The sequence below is a fragment of the Lynx rufus genome, unplaced genomic scaffold, assembly GCF_022079265.1.
Source record: "Lynx rufus isolate CCGP_SWC_20201006 ecotype Redwood Valley unplaced genomic scaffold, mLynRuf1.p SCAF_3, whole genome shotgun sequence".
Classification (NCBI taxonomy): domain Eukaryota; kingdom Metazoa; phylum Chordata; class Mammalia; order Carnivora; family Felidae; genus Lynx; species Lynx rufus.
In genome coordinates this window covers 173,505,572-173,513,341 of record NW_025814845.1, presented here as the reverse complement: position 1 = coordinate 173,513,341, position 7,770 = coordinate 173,505,572, and the positions used below count along the sequence as shown (strand labels likewise).

Genomic DNA, 7,770 nt, shown 5'->3' with positions numbered 1-7,770 from the left:
ATTTAGAAGATGCAGTGACCTGCAATCTGTCTCGAGTTGGAATGAGGTTGCCAAGCCTTTAAGCCTCTATCTATGTCATTTAGTTATTGAATGCCCTGGGATTCGGCCTGTGGTCTTGGTAAAGCAGATTTCTTTTGTTGAGGCAATCCCAAATGGGGCTGACATCTAAGGACTGTTTGTTGGTGGTACTACCAGTGGCTGAACAGAATTCCTTCATTTCTGAAAGGGAGTCTGGGTGGCACCTTATAGCATTCACCACAAATGATAAATTTTGGCATTACCTTATGAATTTCTACTAAAAAGTATCCCTGTTGCCATTGATTGTGATTGTGTTTATCTATAGAGAAATTTAGGGGAAATGGATATATTAATCTTAAATTCTCTAATTCATTAATATGTTATGCTTTTTTTATTTAAGTCTTCTTTAATTTCAGTTAGCGATTTTTTTGGTGGATATATAAGAAATCATTGCCAAATCCAAGGGCATGAAGATATGTACCTGTTTTCTTCTAAAAGTTCCTTTATTTTTCATTTTCATTTTTTAATGTTTATTTTTGAGAGAGACAGAGACAGAGAGCCAGCAGGGGAAGACAGAGGGAAAGGGAGGCACAGGCAGGAGACACAGCCTCTGAAGCAGGCTCCTAGTTCTGAGCTGTCAGTACAGAGCCCGACTCAGGGCTGGAACCCACGAACTGTGAGATCATGACCTGAGCCAAAGTTGGATGCTCAACCAACTGAGCCAGCCAGGCACCCCTCAGTTAGCAGTATTTTGTAGTTTTCAGCATACAAGCCTTAAATACATTTGCACACACTTGTCCTTAAATATGTGATGAATTTTGATGCTATTATAAATGGTGTATTTAACTTTTCATTTAAAAATATTTATCACTAAAGAATATCCAATGGAAAAAAAGTCTCTTCAATAAATGATGTTGAGAAAACTGGAAAGCAACCTGCAAAAGAATGAAACTAGACCACTTTCTTACTTGGTATACAAACTTAAAATGGATTAAGGACCAAAATATGAGACCTGAGGCCATAAAAATCCTAGAGGAGAACACAGACAGTAACTTCTTTGGCATCAGCTGTAGCAGATTTTTTCTTTTTTTTTTTTTTTCAACGTTTATTTATTTTTGGGACAGAGAGAGACAGAGCATGAGCGGGGGAGGGGCAGAGAGAGAGGGAGACACAGAATCGGAAACAGGCTCCAGGCTCTGAGCCGTCAGCCCAGAGCCTGACGCGGGGCTCGAACTCACGGACCGTGAGATCGTGACCTGGCTGAAGTCGGCCGCTTAACCGACTGCGCCACCCAGGCGCCCCTGTAGCAGATTTTTTCTAGATATGTCTTCTAAGGCAAGGGAAACAAAAGCAAAAATAAACTATTGGGACTTCATAAAAAAAAAAAAAACACTTCTGCACAGCAAAGGAAACCATCAACAAAACTAAAAGGCAACATACAGAATGGGAGAAGATATTTGCAAATGACATTATCCAATAAAGGCTTAGTATCCAAAATATATAAAAATTTATAAAGTTCAACACCCCAAAACCAAATAATCCAATTAAAAATGGGCAGAAGACATGAACAGACATTTCTCCAAAGAAGACATACAGATGGCCAACAGACACATGAAAACATACTCATCATTGCTTATCAGCAGGGAACTGCAAATCAAAACTACAATGAGATACTACCTCACAAATCAGAAAGGCTAAAATCAAAAACAAAAAACCACAGATGTTGATGAGGATGTGGAGAAAGGAGAAACCTCTTGTACTGTTGGTGTGAATGCAAGCTGGCACAGCCACTGTGAAAAACAGTAAGGAGATTCCTCAGAAAGTTAAACATAGAACTACCCTATGATCCAGCAATTGCATTACTGGATATTTACCCAAAGAATAAAAAAAACCCACCAACTCAAAGGGATATATGCATCCCTATGTTTACGGCAGTATTATTTACAACAATTAAGATACGGAAGCAGCCCAAGTATCCATCAATTGATAAATGGATATAGAATATGTGATACACACATGCGTGCGCGCACACACACACACACACACTGGAATATTTCAGCTATAAAAAAATAAAATCTTACCATTTACAATGATATGAATGGAGTTAGAGAGTATAATGCTAAATGAAATAAGTCAGTCAGAGAAAGACAAATATCACATGATTTCATTCATATGTGGAATTTAAGAAACAAAACAAATGAGCAAAGGGGAAAAAAAAGAGACAAACCAGAACACAGACTTTTACTGATGGTTACCAGAGGGGAGGTGAGTGGGATGGGGGATGGTGATGGGCATGAAGGAATGCACCTGTCAGTGATGAGCACTGGATGATTAAAATAAAAACTTTAAAAGAATATTTATTGCTAGTGTATAGAATTGTTGATTTTTGTGTATTGGTCTTATATTCTTACACTTTGCTAAACTCACTTATGAGCATAGTGGATTTTTCAGTAAATTCCTTAGACTTGTCTATGTTCATGATCATATTGTCTATGAATAGAGATAGTTTCAATTCTTCATTTCTAGTTTGTATGCTTTATTCCCTTTTGTTGCCATATTTCAATGCCTAGGAGCTGCAATATTATGTGAAATAGAAGTGCCGAGAGCACATATTCTTCCCATGGTCTGAGTCCAGTTGAATAGCATTCAGTTTCTCATTAAGATGTTAGTAAATTAGGGACACCTTGGTGGCTCAGTCAGTTAAGTGTCTGACTTCAGCTCAGGTCATGATCTCACTGTTCATTGGTTCGAGCCCCTCATTGGGCTCTGTGCCTACAGCTCAGAGCCTGGAGCCTGCTTTGGATCCTGTGTCTCCCTTTCTCTCTTCCCCTCCCATGCTTGTGCTCTGTCTCTGTCTCTCTGTCTCTCAGAAATAAACATTAAAAAAATAAAGATGTTAGTAAATTATAGTAGGTAAATTAATATTCTAGAATAGCAACATGAAAAATAGGCCTTGAGTCAACTGCTAGTTACAGCCCTGTACTCACTTTATCTGCATCATTACTGGGTACAACAGGATTTGGAACAATTTGTAAATAATTGCTTACTTCCTAGCTTTGAAAGAGAGCTTGTTTCACAACCTTATGGAAACTTTTTCCCAAAGTGATGATGAAATAACTAGTTCTTTAGGATGTAGAAGAAGCATAATGTCCTGCAAAAACAATCATGTTGAGGAAAATTAAGTCCATCAGATGTTTATCACTGATGTTCATGCTGAGAGGTTCATGCTTCAAGTAGTCTTCAAACAAGCTTGTCTGGGATCAATCCTTTTTGGCTGACTCCCTTTGGAGAGGATGTTGACATTTAACATTAAATTCATGAACATATCTCATATTTATATAATATTCAAAGGCCAGCCACTGCTGCACGAAAAAAGCATGAGCATATTCATGGACTGATTCCTCCACCACCTCCTCTCAACCCATTCCCTGCTTATAGAGGAAGTCAACTTCCTCTGAAAAGTTCCCTCAGCTCATCTGGAACTTTTCAGAATGGTCTCTCGATTGTGCCCAGCAATGATACTGCTCACTTTACAGGCATACTTCATTTTATTTTGCTTCACTTTATTGCATTTTGCAGACATTGTGGTTTTTTTTTTTTTTTATAAGCAGAAGGTTTGTGGCAGCCCCATGCTGAGCGGATCTATTGGCGCCATTTTCCAACAGCGTTTGCTCACTTTGTGTCTCTGTGCCACAGCGTGGTAATTCTCAAAACATTTCAAATATTTTTATCATCATACTTTACATGATGATTCTGTGATCAGTAATCTTTGATTATCACTTTTATGATTGTTTTGGGGCTACATGAACTGTGCCTGTATAAGACAAACTTAATCTGTTCGGAGTGTTCTGACTGCTCCACTGACTGGTCATTCTCCATCTCGCTGTCTGTCCTCAGGCTCCCTGTTCTCTGAAACTTAACGATATTGAAATGAGGTCAGTTAATAACCCTGTCCTGGCCTCTAAGTGTTTAAGTGAAAGGAAGAGACACATGTCTCTCACTTTAAATCAGAAGCTACAAATTATTAAGTTTAGTGAGAAACGCTTGGCAAAAGCTGAAATAGGCCCAGAGCTAGGCCTCTTGCACCAAACAGCTAGACAAGTTGTGAATGCAAAGGAAGAGTTCTTGAAGGAAATTAAAAGTGCCACTCCACTGAACACATGAAAGATAAGAAACCAAAACTGCCTTCTTGCTGATGTGGAGAGAGTTTTAGTGGTCTGGATACAATATCAAACCAGCTACAACATTCCCTTGGGCCAGAGCCTAATCCAGAGCACAGCCATAACTCTCTTCAATTCTACAAAGGCTGAGAAAGGTGAGGAAGCTGCAGAAGAAAAGTTGGAAGGTAGCAGAGGTTGGTTCATGAGGTTTAAGGAAAGGAGCCATCTCCCTAACATAAAAGTACAAAGTGAAGCAGTGAGTGCTGATGTAGAAGCTGCAGCAAGTTATCCAGAAGATCCAGCTGAGATAATTCATGAAGGTGGCTAAACTCAACAATAGATATTCAATGTAGATGAAACAGCCTTCTATTTGAAGAAAATACCATCTAAGACTTAAATAGCTAGAGAAGCTAGTGCCTCCCTTCAAAGCTTCAATGGTCAGGTCAACTTTCTTGTTAGGAGCTAACACAACTGGTAACTTTAAGTTGAAGCCAGTGCTCATTGACCATTCTGAAAATCTAGAAGTCTTTAAGAATTGTTCTAAATCCACTCTTCCTGTACTCTGTCAATGGAACAACAAAGCCTGGATGACAGTACATCTGTTTACAACATGGTTTACTGAATATTATAAGCCCACTGTTGAAACTTGCTCAGAAAAAAAGATTTCTTTCAAAATATGACTGCTCATTGATAATCTACCTGGTCAAGAGCTCTAACATTGATGTGCAATGAGATTAATATTGTCTTCATGCCTGTCAAAAGAATATCTGTTCTTCAACCCATAGATGAAGGAGTAATTTTGACTTTCAAGTCTTATTAAGAAATATATTTCATAAGGCTACAGCTCCCATAGATATTGATTCCTCTGGTTGATCTGGAAAGTGTAAATTGAAAACTTTCTGGAAAGGATTCACCATTCTAGATGCCACTAAGAACATTTGTGGCATGAGAAGAACATTTTTTTCATGGGAGGAGGTCAAAATATCAACACAGGAGTTTGGAAGAAGTTGATTTCAACCCCCATGGAGGAGTCTGAGGGCTTCCAGACTTCAGTGGAGGAAGTCACTGCAGATGTGGTGAAACAGCAAGAGAACTAGGATTAGAAGGAGAGCCTGAAGATGGGATTGAACTGTTGGAATCTCATGATCAAACTTGATTGGATGAGCAGTTGCTTCTTGCGGATGAACAAAGAAGGTTGTTCTTGAGATGGAATCTACTTCTGGTGAAGTTGCTGTGAAGACCATTGAAATGACAACAAAGGATTTAGAATATGATGTAAATTTAGTTGATGAAGCAGCAGCTGGGTTTGAGAAGATTGGCTCCATTTTTGAAAGAAGTTCTGTGGGTAAAATGATATCAATAGCATTGCATGCTGCAGAGAAATCATTCGTGATGGAAAGGGTCAATGGATGTGGCAAAAATTCATTGTCTCATTTTAGGAGATGACCACAACTACCCCAGCCTTCAGCCACCATGATCATTCAACAGCCATCAGCTATGAGGCAGGACCCTCCACCAGCAAAAAACATTATGTCTCACTGAAGGCCGATGATGGTTAGCATATTTTTAGCAATCGAGTATATTTTAATTAAGGTATGTACATTTTTTGAGACATAATGCTGTTGCACACTTAATAGACTACAGTTATGTTTATGTAACTTTTATATGCACTGGGAAGCCAAAAAAGTCATTTAACTCACTCTATTGCCATATTCGCTTTATGGTGGTGGTCTTGGAACCACGCCTGTCAGATTTCCGAGATGTGCCTGTGCTACTTCTGCCTTCTCACTTAGCTCTCACTTGGTTGTGCTGGTCCTGCCCTCCCTGTGAATTTTGCTGTTTCTGCTGTGGGTACGGTGCACTGATGTTCCCGAAGCACAGTCCTTCAGGTGCTCTCTCTGTGAAAGGTTGCCCTTTATGCCCTCTAGCCTCGTAGTTCCTGAATTCAGCCCCTTCAGCATGTCACTGTCACCCTTCCTTTCACCAGGGCATGTGAAGAGGAGACTGGGAAATTTCTTTAACTCTTCTCTGTCTTCACCATTTTTCTGACCTCCTCATACCACAAACAAGCAAACCAAAAAACGCATTTTCTTCCTTTACTCAAAACATTAAAACCACCATGCATATTATTGCACACAAAAGGATACCTGTCAGGGACACCTACAAGCCAATGACAAACACATTTGTCCTCAGTTGGAAACCTGGCAACACAACACTGCCTCCATTGACTACAGTCAGCCAGTTGAGTGTTTCCGTTTGCAAAATCAATCTCAGGATCATTTCCTGAAGATTCAGAGAGCATTCCTGTGGGGGACACTGGAATGAATATGGATCAAAAGCAGAAATGGCATCTTCTCAATGCATTGTATTTAGAACAGCTTGTACTTCAGAGGCCTTTTGTTTTGCCTTCATTTTTTCAAATTAATGAAGATCCAGCTCATTATTTTCCAGGACTAAATATTTGTTCACTATATTTAAACAAATAAATACTGGGTGCCTGGCAATTAGCAGTGGACATTTGACTGCAAATGGAAGGGAGCTGATTGTGACACGGTGTGGAGGTGAGGAGTCTTCGATTTAATCCTGCACCCAGATTCCCAGACAGTAAAAAATGACACCCTCTCTAGAAACCCAAAGCTGTACATTCATAGGTCTGTACAGGACCAGAGGTAGCACGGGATGTTACTACTTGGAGTCACTTGATTTAATCGCCAATTCCAAGAATGGTATTTAGAGGATGATTGAGAACATGAGCATCTTAATATCAAACATGTTCCTTCCCTGCCTTGCTGCTGAGCCCTTCACTCTCCAGCGCACTCAGATATTTTCCTGTGTCTCATTTTCACTAAATTTGAAAAACAAAAGCTGGAACAAAGACCATCTCATTATTTAATCATAATTTCTTAAATAAATACCATAGTTATTACTCCTATTTAGAATAACCAGGAGTATAATTATGCCTCCTTCCAAAGAGATAGATTTTCATTTACAAGAAAATTTTTGGAAATCCTCTGCTCATTTATCAAGCTGGAAGTTTTGATGAATAAATCAGAATAAAAAATGGTTTTTTTTTAGTTTGCTTTAACTCTGTGAAAATTTAATGAACTGATCTGGCTCATAAGGTATGTAAACATGAATATATGTATTTCATTCTTCCATAAAATTTTGGCAACAACGCAGATACAAAAGGCTTAATTCACTCTTTCTTTGCTGCCTCAATTAGAGACTTTAAGCCTATTCCTTCAAGCTGCCACTGCATGAGTCATATCAGGAAATATGAGGAAATCAACATCCTGAAATAACTTGAACTGGGGTTTGGTTAATGGTAAGATGGAGCGGTATCTCACAAAATGAAAGCCTTTTATTAACTGAAGAAAAGAAAACCACTATTGGGCTAGAACTCTTTAAGGAGCTTGAGAAGGATAGCTTCCCCACTTTGGTTGTGGATGTGTCCATGCTGAGAAAAACTGACTCTGCCTAGATCAGATGGCAGGACCTGCTCATTTCCTGCATTTGCTATCACTAACATTTCATTCCCAATTTCATATCTGCTGATTGGTTTCATATCCTCCTCCCTCTTCTCTTCCTGTTA

The 7,770-nt window shown here is 39.1% G+C and overlaps 1 pseudogene; it reads left to right on the top strand.

Moving 5' to 3' along the window:
• Positions 1-3,948: 3,948 nt before the first annotated feature.
• Positions 3,949-5,720, top strand: LOC124521223 (tigger transposable element-derived protein 1-like; annotated as a pseudogene).
• Positions 5,721-7,770: the final 2,050 nt, after the last annotated feature.